This window comes from Drosophila rhopaloa, unplaced genomic scaffold (genome assembly GCF_018152115.1).
Source record: "Drosophila rhopaloa isolate 14029-0021.01 unplaced genomic scaffold, ASM1815211v1 contig_155, whole genome shotgun sequence".
Taxonomy (NCBI): Eukaryota; Metazoa; Arthropoda; class Insecta; order Diptera; family Drosophilidae; genus Drosophila; species Drosophila rhopaloa.
The window spans coordinates 11,240,977-11,259,346 of record NW_025335034.1 but is presented as its reverse complement, the minus strand read 5'-3'; positions in this window follow the sequence as shown (position 1 = coordinate 11,259,346).

Genomic DNA, 18,370 nt, shown 5'->3' with positions numbered 1-18,370 from the left:
TCGTTTTTTTTTATATACATATGTACATATATGCACATGTACAGTTTGTCAAGTACAAGTCAAAAAAAAAATTTCAAGAAATCTTTATGTTGAAGATTTCGCAATAAAAATTAAACTTTTTATATTTTTTCTCTTTAATATTGTATATTGCGTAATTAATAGATATCCGCGTTATTAACAATGCCTGGGAAACGAACTGAGGGAAATTCAATACAGTTGGTTTATTACAAATATTACAATGGTAAATCGTCAAAAGAATTGGCAGAAACCTTTAATATTAAATTAGTGCTTGCGTTTTGCAAACAACTAATTGAATTTTTGTTTTTTTTATATCTTACGTTTTTGTTATGCTGAAATACGGTATTTTTTTTTTAAATAATTATAGCTAATGCCTACTATAACAATATTACAAGAGAAAAAATGTAAAAAATTTTGTTTTTGATAATAAATTTTTGATTTAAACCTATTATTTATTAATTAATTATTTCTTGACATTTTTTATTTTTACTTGACAAACTGTCAAACATATACAAACGACCGACAAATGTAATTTATTTAATAACACAATTATTCTGTGGTTAATTTAATAATAAAAATTCAGTGTCCTTTTACTAAGACACATATAAAAAATATACGAAAACTAAATAACTTATAATATATACTAAATAGTAAGAAATGAATTTAAAATGTTCGTATGTACGCTATTATGGTATTTCCTTTATACTCTTAAGTATATATGTATATAAATAAACTACGAGTCTCAATTTAACACTACCGATTCATTAGTATAACAGCATCACCTTATAACTTCGAAAGTATTAAGTTTCGTTTCTATTTATATATGTATTTGCTGAGGTCCTCGGATCAGCCATCATAATACCAGTGTACACAAAAACACACGCCTTATAAAAATTTAAAGGAAAATTTGTTTTATCCCTACTAATTTACCGATACCCCAAAGGCAGAAATAAGCAAACTGCGGAAAAAAGTTTAATTCTCAAAAAACTTGGTTTTCTTGGAACAAAGTGGTTAAAGTTATTAAAAAAAATATTAATTGTTATGAGCAAAACATTTGTTGAGTGTAAGTAATAATAATTAGGATATTTTTTGTTCATACAACGCCACCTAGATCTGGTTTTGCATAAATATACTTACACGGACGCTTGGTTTAGGAACTGGCTAACAATAATATTCGGTTGAACTCTCACCCGATCACTGTGCGGGGGAAAAAGAAAGGGCACAATGAATGACCGCAGACATTCAATTTGGATTACCACAATATAAAATTTTAAAATTTATAATTAAAAATTCGCGAGTATTTATGGTTTTATCTAGAAAATTGTTTGTTTTAAAAAGCTCAAATCTGAAATGAATTCTTTTATATTCTCTAAAATGTATGTAATTTAATTTATTATTTAACTTTTAATGGTCTTTAAATCGCGCTTTATTTTAGATCCACTCTTGGTATTATATGGAATTTTCTAACTAAATTAAATATTTCAATGAGATACGTAAATTACACATTTTATAAAATCTTAAATATTTAAATTGAATCAATAAATATATTACATAAGTTATAAGTTTTATTTAAATAATTACATTATTTATAAACAAATGTTAAATATTACAATAATATTATTCTATGTATCCTTTATTATATTATTATACCATATTAATTATTATTATTTTGATATTGACATAGTGCCAATTTCTGAAAGAAAATGCTTAACATTTAAAATGTATGTATAGAAATATGCTTATTAAATTTAAGTGAAATAATCCGTGTATTATACATAAAGTACATAGTAAGTAAAAAATATACGTGACATGACATTCGTGGAATATAGCACCCAAAATTCCAATTGGCTAAAGAGCTGAATAGTCTCTATTTGTTCTCTCCTGGAATTTCTCTTTGGAATCTTTAAAACTTCTCTCTCTGTTCTCTCCTGAAATTTCTCTTTTAAATCTTTTAAAAATTATATTTCTGGTGAATCTTTTATAAAGGATTAAAAACATCTACAACCAAATAGACTTTGGGAATAAAAATCATGTAAAACTCAAACAAATGTATATGAAAACAAGAGGGAACGCTATAGTCGGGTGCCCCGACTATCAGATACCCGTTACTCAGGTAATGGGAGTGCGAGGGAGATGGATATAGAAACTTTGATCACGCATAACTTTTTAACGAATGGTCCGATTTGAAAAATTTCTTCTACATTTCGATAGGTATTGATAAACACAATAAAACTGCATTTTTACTTTTCCGAAATATTTAAATTTTTAAAATCGTATATTAGCGATTGTGGGCGTTAAAGGGGGCGTGGCACCTTTATTAAACAAACTTGCGCTGCGTAGGAACTCCTAGAATCTGCATGCAAAATGCCAATCTTCTAGCTTTTATAGTTTCCGAGATCTCAGCGTTCATACGGACAGACAGACAGACGGACAGACGGACATGGCTCGATCGACTCGGCTAGTGACCCTGATCAAGAATATATTTATAGGGTCGGAAACGCTTCCTTCTAGCTGTTACATACTTTTGCACGAATACAATATACCCTTTCCTATACGAGTAACGGGTATAATTAATCATTATACCATTAAGATTATAGAGGCAAATGTGATAATTAAAAAAAAAGTGGCCAAATCGATAGTTTTAACAAAATAGTTAATTAAAACCCAAGTGTGCCAATAATTTTGTTCAGGCAAATTTGGTCCATTCTTTGGTTTTTTATTTTTAATAAATTATTTATAAAAGATAAATTAATGAAGTCACTTGTATTTAACATAAAATTAATGATTCTATCTAAAAATATTTTGTTTTATTTTAATATCAACGTTATAGTCGAGTGCCTCGACTATTAGATACCCGTTACTCAGCTAAACAACTTAATATAAATATGCCTTCTTGTAATAAATTGACTAGAAATTTTAAACATACATACTTATATTGGCTAAACACATACATTCTTAAATAGTATTATGTATATTAAAGTCTAAATGTTTGCACAACACGAGTAACGGGTATAGCGAATAGCTTTTTTGAAAGGAGTTATCTTTGCCGGGCAATTGCAACTGTGTACAATGTAAATACATACATATGTATATGCTTACATAAATACACACATACGCCATTATTTGACTCAGACCGCCAATTTGGCTAACTGGATTTGATTTGCATAGTTCTTGGGATATAGTTCGGTATTGACAAATGAAAACAAATGAAATTAGCGTTGACTCTGTTGAGCACCTTGGTCAGCTGTTCCAAAGTCATCCGTTAGATGGCGCCATAAAAGGCGGAAATGTGGGCGTTAGCCAGGCGAAAGCGTTTAATGGGTTTTTGGGCGTTAGAGTGGGCGTGGCAAACTTTTATTAGGCCAATCGATATTTATTGACGAAACAAATACATATCAATTAAAATTTTCATAATATCATCAAAACTGAGGCCACAGCTTGTGGCTTATGGGCGTCAGATGGGGCGTGGCACCATTTTGAAACAAACTTGCGCTGCGTAGGAACTCCTCAAATCTACATGCAAAATGCCAATCTTCTAGCTTTTATAGTTTCCGGGATCTCAGCGTTCATACGGACAGACAGACGGACAGACAGACGGACAGACAGACGGACAGACAGACGGACAGACAGACGGACAGACAGACGGACGGACAGACAGACGGACATGGCTAGTTCGACTCGGCTAGTGATCCTGAACAAGAATATATATACTTTATAGGGTCGGAAACGCTTCCTTCTACCTGTTACATACTTTTGCACGAATACAATATTCCTTTTTACTCTACGAGTAACGGGTATAATTATCCACACAAACACTCAAATCCAGTTAAATTACATTTTTAAAAATTTGTTCAATCCAATTTGTAATCGGTTTTAATTGGAGAAAAACGACAAATTCTTAAATTAGTTAAATCTAATTTTATAAGCTAATATATTGGCCTTGTTTGGCTAAACAATCACGAGTAAGACTTTTTTTATTTTTTTTTTAAACTTTGCTATTATTTATTGAATCTTCTCTTAATTTTGAGACTAACAATAAGTTTACGAATCTTAACATTAAAATTTAACTAACAGTATAATAAGACTACATTCTGGTTGCGCGTGCCTCCAGTCGGTCGCTGGGTGGGTAAATCATTGCGACGAAGGCGTGATTGTATGATCAACCTTGTAAGACCTTTCGCCAGGTGGTTAGGGAGCAACGATAGCTTGGTAAAGTACTTTTTCTTCTGTTCTGCGATCACTTCTTTGACTGGTAGAATGTTTAAGTCGCGATGTATGTTTTCGTTGCGAACGTACCACGGTGCCTCGGTGATTGTTCTCAAGATCTTCGACTGAGCTCGCTGGACTTCGTCAATATTGCTATTGCTGGCATTCCCCCATAGCTGAGAGCCGTACATCCATATAGGTTTTAGTACCGAGTTATACAGCAGAACTTTATATTCCAGACTAAGGGGAGACAGAGCGTTGATAAGCCAATGAAGGCTACTGGCTTTTAGCTTTAGGTGTGTTCTTTTGGCTTCAATGTGCCGGCGCCATGTGAGTCTTCTGTAGAGGTGTACTCCTAGATATGTCACTTCGTTTGCTTGCGGGAGTAGAGTATGGTTTAACATGAGCGGCGGGCAGTTTTGCCTGTTCAGGGTGAACGTAACGTGCTTGCATTTTTGTTCGTTCACTTTAATTCGCCAATCTGATAGCCACTTTTCAACATCGACCAGATGAAGAGCGAGCTGCGCAGTTGCTTGCATCGGGCATTTTGAGCGGCTGAGAATGGCTGTATCATCAGCAAACGTAGATGTTGTTAGTCGTGTGCTTGTTGGGATGTCTGCTGTGTAGAGGACATATAATGTTGGCCCGAGCACGCTTCCTTGAGGAACTCCAGCTCCAATAGTGAAATCGTCAGTTATAGCAGTGTTGCATCGAACAGCAAATTTTCTGTCGTAGAGATAAGACTCTAAAGCTTATGGGTGTTGTAGGGGAGCATTGTCTTGATCTTGTACATTAGACCTTCTAGCCAAACTCTATCAAATGCTTGAGAGACGTCTAAAAATATGGCAGTACAGTACTCTCGTTTTTTGAACGCGTTCCGAATTTCTGATGTTATCCGGTTGACCTGCTCAATTGTTCCGTGCTTTTCACGAAACCCAAATTGATGTGACGGAAATCCTTCCTGGATTCTTAGGTATGTGTTTATCCGAGTCAATACGCATTTTTCAAAGAGTTTAGATAAGCATGAGAGTAGGCTTATAGGTCTATACGACGTGGGAATTGTGTGGTCTTTTCTTGGCTTTGCTATCATTATTATAATCGACTTTTTTCATCTCACTGGAAAGTGGCCAAGTTTTGCGATGGCATTAAAAAGCTGGGAGCTCAATGATCATTTTGGGAGTTATGAGGTCGCAGCCCGGGGATTTTTTCGGATTCAGCTGACTTTTGATGATGTTAACGATTTCGTTTGGGCGCAACTCAATTAGCTCATGTTGAAGCTGAGGCTCATATGGTAAAGTCGGCAAAGTGAACGCACTAGTGGCAGGATTTGGTTGGTAGACATTTTTAAGGTGGTTGGCAAACGTGCTGGCTCTGTCTGCATCGCTGCGAGCCCAGCCGCCTGTGGGATTTCTAATAGGCATCACGGTTACTTTCGGTGAGCTTAGAGTTGGGTGAGCTCTCCATAGTGAGTGTTTTGTACTAGATGTTGACAATTGCTCTATGTAGCGTCGGTGGACATCTGCTTCTTCTTGCTGTAAAGCTTTTGTGAGTTGACGTGAGGCATATTTTAAGCTTTGCCTAGCAGATGGCGATGGATTTCTTGTACTTAACCCAATTGGATTTCTGTGATGTCAAATTATACGATTGCTCCAATGCGCTTGGATGTCGGAGTAGAATAAACAGGAAAGGCGAGTGATCAGATGAAAGATCCGAGAGGCATTCGGCGCTTATCAGATTTTTAGGAATGTTTTTGGTAATTGCAAAGTCTATTAAATCGGGTAGTTTCTTTGGGTCTGCCGGCCAGTATGTTGGTCTGCCAGGAGAGACATGGTCCAGCTTGTTCTTGGCTTTTAAAACTGCATTATAGAGCTGTTTTCCTTTTGGAGTCACGAGACGTGATCCCCAGTGTGTGTGCTTGGCATTGCTGCTATGAAGTGTCTCCTAGTGAGTTGAAAAACTGCATAAACTCATCTTCAGCTATGGTGAAGCGCGAGGGGCAGTATACGGCGGCTAGTGTAAGTTGGTTGCCAGTATTTGTTTGTATATTTATAGATGTGGGCTGTAGGTAATTTTTAGCAAATTTGTTATGATAGTGGTGCTTAATACGGCTTCTGATTAGAATTCCAGTCCACCATGTGCTTTACCATCTGGATGATCGTAGTTGAAAATTGTATTTGTTTGTAAGGTGTGTTTCTGAGAGCAGCATTACGTCGATATGGTGGTCGAGTAGGAATTGAGCTAACTCAAGTTTATGCTGTGAGACGCCGTTAGCGTTCCACGTAGATATCCTTAGGGAAGTCATTATTTGGATTGTTGTGAAACCAGCATTTGAATCAATAGATTTTGGTTTCGCATTAAATCTTGCATAGTTGTGCGAATAAACGACATAAACTCCGTAAGGCTTTGCTGCAGGCTGTATATCATAACTTCAAAGTTGCTTTTTGACTGCTCCGGGAATTGTTGCTGCTGAGCCGTGTTCGGTTCTTGGTATGCTGATTGCAGAAATGAACTTTTTGAGACAGGGTTAGCCAGTCCTGATTTTAAAGCGCTTGCGTAAGTCACATTTTTATCAAAGTTTATGGGTCCTAGTGAGGATCTGGCTGCAGTCGAGAAGAAGACTTCAGGGTTTGATCTGAAAGCTGTCATCTGTTTATTTTGGGTGCGGGCGGCAGTTCCTCTCTGGTGGATGCGACTTTTGAGCTCCTTATAAACAGGGCAGCCTCGGTAGTTAGCAGTGTGATTGCCACCGCAGTTGCCGCACTTTTTCGAGTTGCAGTCATCTTTGCTCGCTGGGCAGTGTGCGGAGTCATGAAGATCTCCACAAACTACACACACCGGGCGCAGTTTACAGTATGACCTTGTGAGTGTAGTGAGAAAGCAGAGAGTGCGGTCGCGTTTTAAAATCGCTCCGACTAATCCTTCTAGTTTTCAGCACAAATCAACAAGCGTAGCCGGCCATCCGGCTTGCAGTTACGTAACACGCACCTGGACATCTTCTGGTGGCCAGGAGGCCGAAGGCGACAGCTGGGAATCATTTCCCCAACAGGTTTGGCGACCAGGCAGGGGCCGGTCATCGGTGAGGGAGGGGAGGTGTCTCTGCCTCATTATTTCCACTCGTTGTTTGTTTAGTTGTTGTCAATTCCACTCGCGCTTTTTTATTTTCGCAAACACACGTACAGTGGTGGAAAGCGCTTGCGCGACCAGCTGATCGTAGTGTGCGAAAGGGGCTGCGGGTGTCATAGCAGCGAGCTTCGAACAGGGTGCAGGCCAAGCACATAAGTGCGTGCCGTAGCACGTAGGGAAATATTGGGCGGTTCAATTGAATTTTGGGCGGTAAATTTAAAAAAAACTCTAATAAATATATTTTAGTACTAAGATTTATTCCTTATATTAAATTTTATTTGTTATTTCTTTTTTAATTTGTGTCCGATCGAAGACCAGCAGGATACTGCGGGAAAAAGGTCCAACCTTCCCGAAAACCCAGTGCACACGCACTGAATACCCCAGGCGGGGAAATGTCGGGCAGGGGATCGGGGGCACAACACCCTGGCGCCAGCCTAGGAGTTGTGCCAAACGATAGTGGAGGCACGCCGGCAAACAAAGGCCTGGCGCCGCCGCCCAACGCCGACGGCTTTCATACGCCGTTGTCCAGTCTACCTGACTGGGCCAACATGGGAGCTGACCCATTTAAAAAAAGCAACGTGATGGCGAGATCGCCAGAAAAAGGGGTGGAGTGCGGAGGCAAGCAGCCTGGCACCCCCCCCAGCAGGAGAAAAAAGCTGCCCAAAAACTGCCGACGGAGAGCAGGGGGATGTGCTTAAACAGCTGACTGGTCTAGGATCGAAGGCCAGGGAGCTGAAGAAGTTAATGGACGGAAAGCGCTCCATCACAAACCCCATGAGGGATATAGTCGATGAAATCGACTACCTCCAGAGGGAAGTTCTGTCGGCTGTGCAATGCATAATCGAAGAACACAAAAAGGCTAAGGAGACAGCCAGGAAAACCTGTGCAGAAGTGCTCGCGAGCGGAAACAGCAAGCGACCCAGGGGCCAAGAAACTGGGAAAACGCTAGCCGCACCAGCAAAAAAGGCGATGCATAAGGCACCGGCAAGCGATGCCAGTGCTACAAAGGGGATACATGCTGGGAAAGATAGCACCAGCAAGCCCCAAAAACCTGGGAAGAAGCCAGAGGAATGGCAACAGGTGAAGCGGAAGGAAAGGAAGCCCAGGATGCGACCGCCTCGCAATGATGCGATAGTGATCTCAACCTCCACTGGAGGGTCCTATGCGGAAATCCTTAAAAAGGTTAAGGCTGAACCGCAGCTGAAGGAGCTAGGACAGGCCGTACAGGCTGTCAGGCGCACAGCTAAGGGGGAACTCCTAATCCTTCTTAACAAGGTATCTGACCCTAAAACCGCGGAGCTTCAGACCACAATGAAGGCGGTCCTGGGCAGCAATGTTGACGTCAGAGCGCTGACTGAGACAGTGCTAGTCGAGGTAAAGGACATAGACGAGACCACCGAGAAAATGGACATTCTATGTGCGGTTAAATCACAGCTCGATGTGGAGCTGCCTGAATCCGCGGTGGTCAGTCTAAGGGCTGCATACGGGGGCACCCAAACCGCCACTCTTAGAGTCATGCCCGACATAGGGAGACGGCTCATAGAGAAGGGGAAAATTAGGCTGGGATGGACTTCGTGTAGAATCCGCCCGAAGATAACACCTAAAAGGTGTTTTAAGTGTATGGAGTTTGGCCATATAGCAGGAAATTGCAGGACCCAGGAGGACTGCTCAAAATGCTGCTACAACTGCGGCGCAAAGGACCACCAAGCTAGAGGCTGCAAGGCAAAGGCCTGCTGCATGCTCTGCAAACGCAAGAAGGAGAAAGATTGCGACCACCCAACCATGAGTGGGAAATGCCCGCACTTCAGGAGGGCTATGCAAGGGCTTAGGGGTAAATGAAGTTCCTTCAGATAAACCTAAACCATTGTGAGGTTGCCCAATCGTTGCTCGAGCAAAATGTCATCGAGGAAAACGTAGACATTGCGCTCATAAGTGAGCAATACAGGAATAAAAATTCCGGAGAATGGCTATCAAATAATAGCAAAAAGTCGGCAATATGGAGCTGCGGAAATCCAAAGCTTCAGATTACCAAGAAAAAAAGCGGAAATTGCTTCGCTAGGGCCCATGTGAATGGTATAGCTTTCTACAGCTGTTACCTGCCGCCAAGCCATAGCCTTCCCCAGGCAATATCTGTGCTCGAAGATATTGCAGAAGATGCCCGGGAAAACCGTCCAGCCGTAATAGCAGGGGACTTTAATGCCTGGGCTACCGACTGGGGCTCCCCCCGTACAAATGCGAGGGGAAAGGCACTACTAGAGAGCTTCGCCGCACTTGACCTAGTGCTGCTGAACTCTGGAACGAAACCGACCTTCTCTAGAGCCGGAACCAGTTCCATCATTGACCTCACATTCGCGAGCGCTGGATTGGCCTCAGGCTCCAGCTGGGAGGTTAGTGACACCTACATGGGTAGTGACCATGCAGCAATAATCTGCACGATAAAACCAAGAAATGGCCCACCACGGGTTCCTAAGACCGTGCCAGGGTACAAAATAGAAACGCTAGACGTGGAGATGGTACAGATGCTGTTTGAGGACCTCTCCACTAGCGGTACAGCTGAAGAGCGGGCAAACCACATCGCAGAATACACAAAGCTAGCCTGTGATGCATCTATGCAGAGAAAGGGGAAAAACCCATCAGGAAGAAGGCCTGCATACTGGTGGAACCAATCCATTGCGGAAGCCAGGAAAGACTGCCACAGGGCAAGACGCGCATACCAACGCGCAAGAGGAAGGCCCGAATTTGAGGCACTTCAAATACTTTTCAGGGAAAGAAGACGAGCCCTGGAAAAAAATATAAAAGAGAGCAAACGCAGATGCTTTAATAATATATGCGAAGAAATAGACTCCAACCCATGGGGCTTCGCATATAAACTCGTCACAAAACGGCTGCGGGTATTTAGTAGGCCATCGCCGACATGCCCAGCCGGCCTAAAGAGGATAGTGGAAACACTATTCCCAGAGCAAGAGAGTATGGCGCGAACCTCACAGATCGTGAATACTGCGACCATAAAGCTCACAAGTGCAGAAGAAGTCCACCGGGTATTGAAGACAATACTGGACGACAAGGCACCGGGACCAGATGGCATCCCGAATAAAGTCCTTAAAATTGCTATTAAGGCCAACACAAAAGAGTATGTTGACATGTATAACGCATGCCTAACAGAAGGGGTGTTCCCTAGTCGCTGGAAAATACAGCGGCTGGTACTCATACCAAAGGGGGACAAGCCAGCGGAGGAGCCTTCTTCATATAGGCCACTCTGCATGCTAGACACGGTGGGTAAAATTCTTGAAAGAATAATCCAATCCCGGCTAGAAGGTGCTCTTGACGAAACCAACGGCCTCTCAGAGATGCAGTATGGTTTCCGAAAGGGTCTATCCACCATCGACGCTGTCGGTAAACTGTGCGAAGTCGCAGATAAAGCGATCGAGGGGAAAAGGTGGTTGTACGGCACAAAGCAGTACTGCATAGCGGCAACGCTGGATGTTAAAAACGCATTCAACTCCGCTAGCTGGGACCACACACTAAATGCATTGAGAAATCTTAATGTTCCAATGTATATACAGAGAGTAATAGCGAGCTACTTTGAAAGCCGCCTGCTCCTGTATGAAACTGATTCTGGGCAATCGACCCACAGGGTCAGCGGGGGAGTCCCACAAGGATCAGTCCTAGGCCCCTTGTTGTGGAATGCCATGTACGATGGGATCCTTAGGATCGCGATGCCCGAAGGTGCACGACTCATTGGTTTTGCCGATGATGTAGCCATAGTAGTCACTGCAAAGAAGCTACCAGATGCGGAGAGAATCTGCAATGAAGCTGGGGAACGAGCAAGCGCATGGCTCGACGCCAAGGGACTAACTTTGGCAGCGCACAAGACGGAAGCAGTCCTGATAAGCACCAGGCAGATAGTAGAGACGGCTACTATCAAAATTGGAGAAGCCACAATCAAATCTCGCCCAAGCCTAAAATACTTGGGTGTTATGATTGACCACCGGCTAACCTTCAAAGATCATCTAGCGTACGCTAGTGGCAGGGCAGGCAGGACTGCGGCCGCGATCTCGAGGATTATGGCAAACACTCGGGGACCGAGGCAACCAGGTCGGAGACTACTGGTAAGCGTTGTCACATCGACGCTGATGTATGCTGCTCCCATATGGGCCCGAGCCACAAAAAATGGAAGTTATATGCAAGATGCTGACTCCGTGCAGAGACTGTGTGCCCTACGGGTATGCTGTGCGTTCCGCACGGTATCCCATGACGCGGCGTTGGTAATATCGGGAGTTATACCGATTGACCTGCTGGCACTGGAATCAGTTGAGATCCGAGCAGGTAGCACGGAAATCGAAACAGCTGAATCCCTACGGAAAAGGTGCAGAGAACTTACCATTGCGAAGTGGCAGGAGAGATGGGCACAAAGTAGCAAAGGACGATGGACGTATAAGCTTATCCCAGAACTGCAGAGATGGCTGGGACGGAAGCATGGACATGTGGACTTCTACTTAACGCAACTGCTGACAGGACATGGATGCTTTAAATACTATCTTAATAGATTTAAGCATGAACGTTATCCGCACTGTCCACTCTGCGAGTCGGATAACGAAGACGCAGAACACGTGTTTTTTGTCTGTCCGAGATTTGAAAATGAACGAAGAGATCTGAGCATTAGGGTTGGGAGGACGCCAGCCGCTTGTAACCTGGTGGACATTATGCTCGTCTCAGAAGAAAATTGGTCTGCAGTATGCAATATGGCCACAATTGTACTCAAAAAAGCTGCGCAACGCAGAAAGACTGCGAAATTCCAATAGGATAGAATCCTAGAGAGCCCTAAGGGCATTCCCCCCCCGGCGAAGTAATACCTAACGGCAGTTCCGCCGGGGAAGCGGGGAGGGGGTGGAGTATTTACTGGGTTAGAGTCCCAGACTTCGGCAAGCTATCTCAGCTCCGAGTTGGCTTTCGATGCTTTAGACCACCTCTAATAAAAACAACAAAAAAAAAAAAAACAGTATGACCTTGTATGGCCATATTCTTGGCAGTTCGCACATTGTACCGGGCCATTGCGTTTGTGCGGTTCCTCAACTGTAATTCTGCGGTGCAGCAGGAACTGAAGATTGTAAATGGGGTGCACTTCGTATTTCTTTAGGGGCTTACTTTCCGGTTCGAGCTCAACCTTAAAGAGTGGCTGCGGCTTTTTATCCCTGTTAAGGATGTTGAAGACTGTCTTAGCGTTAAATTCCTTCTCTTGAAGCGCCTTTGTTATCTCTGCAGGCGTTACGTCGGACTCTATGCCCTTAAGTACGACTTTCAGGCCCTTGCTACTTTTTAGCTGATACGTGTAAAAGTTCTTTTTATTTTCGGAAAGATATTTCGATAATACTCTGTAATTATCTTCAGACTTCATTTGAACCTTTGTTTCCTGGATGTTGCCCTTTACTAGAGGTATTATGTGGAAGTTATCCTTTCCAATAAGCTCGATAATTTTGTTGACAAGAACATTGGAACTTTTTTCTCGAATATAAATGGGCGGAGGTTTTGGCTTCCTTTTCTCGACTTCAGTGGATTCGGCCGCCTCAACGTCATAGGCGTCTTCCAAGATTTTAAATCGGTTTGAGTTCGTGGGCGTTTCTATTCCAGCTAGGCTAGCATTGTTACGGGTTATTTTGCGTTGAGAATTTAGAGGGCTCAGCTTCCTTTTGATTTGGATGTAGCGATACATACCAGTCTGCACAGCCGGCTTAGCACATTCATTGGTTTTGTTCTGTTTTTCGGGCAGCGCAGCGGCAGACGTATTAATATTTGCGCTGCTAGCTGATGATGTCATTAAACGTTAAATCAGAATTCAACACAAGACATTTCGACAAGCCTTAATAAATTAAATAATTTAGAAGATGGATTGAGCTCTCCTAATTATTTAGAATCCAAAGGATTGAGCTCTCCTGTATTTATAAATTGATCAAAAAAAGGATTGAGCTCTCCTCCCATTTTGGAATCCCAAGGATTGAGCTCTCCTAACTATTTAATAAGAAAAGGATTGAGCTCTCCTGTATACACTAAATGTAAACCACAAGGATGGAGCTCTCCTAAATTTTCTTTGATTAAAATTAATTTTATTATAAAGTCTTTAAAACGAAATAATAAATTTTTTAAAAACGAAAACATAAAGTTGTTAAAGGGACAACGTGGTTTAAGATCCCTTAATATTTCGATAAAAAAAGAAATTTCTAAAGCAAATCGCTCAAACGAAATATTAATTTAAAAAAATATTAAATTGGAGCAATGCAACCCCTTTTGTGAAATGCAAAATGATACTCTCTCTAAAAGAAATTTGGCCGTTTGTAACAAAAACGCATTAGATAGCCGCAATTATGATTTAATTTTGGAAACAATGCTGTTCCGATTCTTTGCTTTCAAAAATATTGGAGCTGGAAAAAAAAATAAAAAATTTGCTGAGGAAGTCGAAAGCGCTGGTCGTCTTAAATTTTTAACTTCATTTGAAGATTTTAATATCTTAAAAAATAAAAAAAAAAAAGGCACCAATTTATGCGAAAGCAAAACTCAAAGCAAAGAAAAAGCAAAAGAAAAAGGGAATTAATTGCACCGATTCAGAAAAACGACACTTTTTACATATTTAATGCTCAGCCCGAAGGCGTACAATAATTTAAGATAAAATTTGGGCTTAAATATGCCATCAGAGGCATCTTTGAGAAGATGGTTGCCCTTAAAGGAATTTAAAAGAATTTGTAAACAAAATGAATGAGAACGATAGGAATTGCACAATTCTCTTCGATGAAATGTCGATCAAGTCAGGACTGGAGTATGTCCCAAAGTCTGACCAATAGGTTGGATTTGCAGACTTAGGAGGTTTATTCTGAAAATGAGCAATATTAAACCTTGAAAGTATCTTTTTTGTAAATAACTTTATTCGAGGCGAACACTATTCAAAAATCCTTAAAAGAGCCGTTGATTGTTGTGTATCAATTGGCCTTAAATACTATCTAGTCCGAGGCCAGAATTTATTTATGATTTTGTTTATTTGTTCAAAAGTATTAGAAATAATTTCTTGAACAGAGATATCACATTACCATCAGACCCACTCAAATTTGATGAAATTTCATCTAAAAGTGTGGCGTCTTGGAAGGTAATTGAAGAGTTCTAAAACATTGACTCATGCGGTGTATCTCGTTTGGCAACAAAGTTATCGGATAAGCACATTGATCCAAATAATTTTCAAAAAATGAGTGTTAAATTGGCGACACAGGTGTTTTCAAACACTGTAAGCCCTGGAATTAATGTGTTGAGAATGGCTGGAACCTTAAAAAGTTCTGTCAATGCCATTGCAACATCCGAGTTTCTGAAACAAATGAACGATGGTTTTGACCTTTTAAATGAAGGCACCTATCGTTCAGATAATGACATGAAATCCAAGCTGAAAAATTTTATGAGTTTCTTGGATAAAATAAAATTTTTGCGGGACCGCAATACCGGAAAAAATTTAACTGCAACTTACGTTATAAAACTAAAAGTAAGCTTTCAGAGAATTATAAACGTATGTGATAATCTTTTGCAGAGTGAAAGCATACAATATGTACGTTTAAATCGCTTTTGCCAAAATCCATTAGAAAATTTATTTGGGTTGCTAAGATCCAAGTTTGGAAATTTTAGCAATCCAGCAGCACAGCAATTATTATATGCATTGAAAAAATTGTGGGCTACAAAAATACTAAATGAGCACACACTAAAGAATACAAATTGTATTCCAGATTCTGACATTTCCTTAGATTGGTCATATGAACCAGGAATGTTGCAGGATATTTAGAAAGGCAAAAAAGAATTGGAAAGCTGTCCAAAAAAAGCAGTAGTTCCAGTAGTTCAAATGGCTATATAACCAAAAGAAAGTGCTTGCCCTAACGAAAAGTTAGGAGAACGTAATGCTGTAAGATATTTCTTAAGCTACGTTCTTTAAAAACAAGAAAGGAAAGCTAACTTCGGGCGGAGCCGAAGTTGAAATACCTTGCAGAATATTCTGCAAATTATATTCTCCAAAATTATTCAAATGATGCATTCTTAATACTCATAAAAAATCCCACCTTTCTAACTTTAACAAGAGAGAACGCTATAGTCGAGTGCCCCGACTATCAGATACCCGTTACTCAGGTAAAGGGAGTGCGAGGGAGATGGAGACAGAAACTTTGATCACGCATAACTTTTTAACGAATGGTCCGATTTGAAAAATTTCTTCTACATTTCGATAGGTATTGATAAACACAATAAAACTGCATTTTTACTTTTCCGAAATATTTAAATTTTTAAAATCGTATATTACCGATTGTGGGCGTTAAAGGGGGCGTGGCACCTTTTTGAAACAAACTTGCGCTGCGTAGGAACTCCTAGAATCTGCATGCAAAATGCCAATCTTCTAGCTTTTATAGTTTCCGAGATCTCAGCGTTCATACGGACAGACAGACAGACAGACGGACAGACAGACGGACAGACGGACATGGCTATATCGACTCGGGTCACTAGCCGAATCAAGAATATATATACTTTATAGGGTCGGAAACGCTTCCTTCTAGCTGTTACATACTTTTGCACGAATACAATATACCCTTTTACTCTACGAGTAACGGGTATAAAAACACCAAAGTTATGGCATTTCCAATCGTTCAGTTATATGGCAGTTACAGGATATAGTCGGCCGATCCATATGAAATTTGGTAGGTCGATCAATCAGTTATATGGCAGCTATAGGATATAGTCGGCCGATCCCGGCCGTTCCGTCTTATATACTGCGTGCAAAGGAAAGAAGGGTGTGTGAAAAGTTTGAATTCGATATCTTTAAAACTGAGAGACTAGTTCGCGTAGAAACAGACAGACGGACAGACGGACATGGCTATATCAACTCAGGAGGTGATCCTGATCAAGAATATATATACTTTATAGGGTCGGAGATGTCTCCTTCACTACGTTGCACACTTTTGACCAAAATTATAATACCCTCTGCAAGGGTATAAAAATTAAATGCAAAAATTAATTGCCCTTGATATGATATGAAATCAAAAACTGAACAGTTCATCAAGGAAAAAAATTACAGTTTCTATGAACTTATAGTTAAAAAATCCATCTGATGCAATGTTTGAAATAACATTGGATCATGTTTATATATTTGATATAGAATTTAAGAACGTCCAAACCGACGAAATATTTCCTAGTTTTTAGAACAGGAATGCATAGAAGAAACCAATAAAATATATCCTTATTGGTTTGCTCCTACTGACCCATGCGCTCATCACAGGAAAAGTATTCTAAAGCTTTTGCTGAAAGTCTTATTATACAAACACAGTAAGTGGTACCATAATAAATGGGACGCCAACAAAAAAATTAAAGCCAGAGTTGGCAGAGCATGTAAAACAACATGATTACCGACAAAAACTGCCAAAAAACTAATAAAAATTAACAATTTACAACATAGGTAAGAATTGTATTTTAATTTTCTAATTAAGTTAAGTTATAATTTTAAATTGTTGGGCAGTTTTCACAAACGGTCCGATCTACCATCTTTTCAAGCAATTGAAAAGAAAAGATCGATGATGAGGAAGAGTGGTGTCTTCCGAAACAGTATTTGAAATATATAATTAATTAACAGAAAAAACTTCTTTGACTTTTCGTTTCCCCTTGAACCCATAAAACCCCAACGAAATACCTAAGCCTTTGCCTAAGTTTGATCCCAATATGCAGGCAAACGTATACATTAATAAAACTTTATCATATACCTTTAAATTTAAATAAATATTATACAAAACATGGAAAATAAAAGGTTTAACAGCATACTAAATTTAGAAATGGTTCCACTGATTAGTTAAAAATTATACCATCATTGAAAATTATAAATACCACCTCCACCCAATCAAAAACTTGAGGCAATACAAGAAGTCCACAAGTATTTTCTATAAGTAACAACAAGCAAAACCTGCGAGAAATAATTAAAACATACATAAATAAATAAGCTGCGAGCCACTGTAGCTAAACCCAGGGAGTTTGTCACCCCTGACCACGGCTGGACATAACTTATATGTAAGCGTGGCAACGCCGCGAAGAAAGCCATTTGATGCAAGGTTTGTATGACTTTCTGTTATTGGGTGGGTATGACATAAACAATAACACAAAGAATAACAGAAAGTCATACAAAACCTTACATCAAATGGCAATGCAATGCCACGCTTACAAATACATACATACATACATACATACTGGCCGCGGCCAGGGCCAACAAGAAGTACATATAATTTAAATTTGATTATTATAACATATGTATTTTTATTATGTTCTTATTTGGACAATGCGCTCATTATTATTTCTTCGCCTACTTAATCGCTTCTACTGGTAATGGCTGCTCCTCCGAAAGGGGGGACGGTGGCGGCTTGGTAATGGCGGCGGTTATTGCCTCAGGCGCTGCCGCCACCGCCGCTGCCGCCACCGCCGCTGCCGCCCCCGCCGCTGCCACCACCGCCACTGAACTAGGTGCCGCATCATTGGTCTTCTTCTGCGATGTACGCGGCTGCCTCCTTGACCACCGGGCTCTGCCCTCCCTGGTTGGGTAGGGGCAGGGTAATGATATGGTCCAGGCATTATCTGGTGTGCCACCAATACAAATTGTGGTGGGTATCGGTGAGGGTATGGGCAAGGATATGAGGAAGGGTATGTGAAAGAGTATGGGAAAGGGTATTGGGCAGGGTATGGGGAAGGATATTGGGGGGCAGCAGAGGCGCATAATTGTTTCCATAATAAGGATTCATCTGTATATAAAAAAAGAAATGAATAAAAAGTAAAACAACAAAAGTGTTACTTACATTTTCTGCGTCCGTCTTCCGCGTGGGTTTGTAAAATGTGACCAGCTTTAGAAATTGAGCTTATAAATCAAAAACTTGTATGCTTGTGAAATATAGTATTTTTTATAGTATTCAGTGTATCAGTAACAGACGACAAAGTGTTTGAAATCTAATATGTCTATCTACATTTACATAGAACAAAA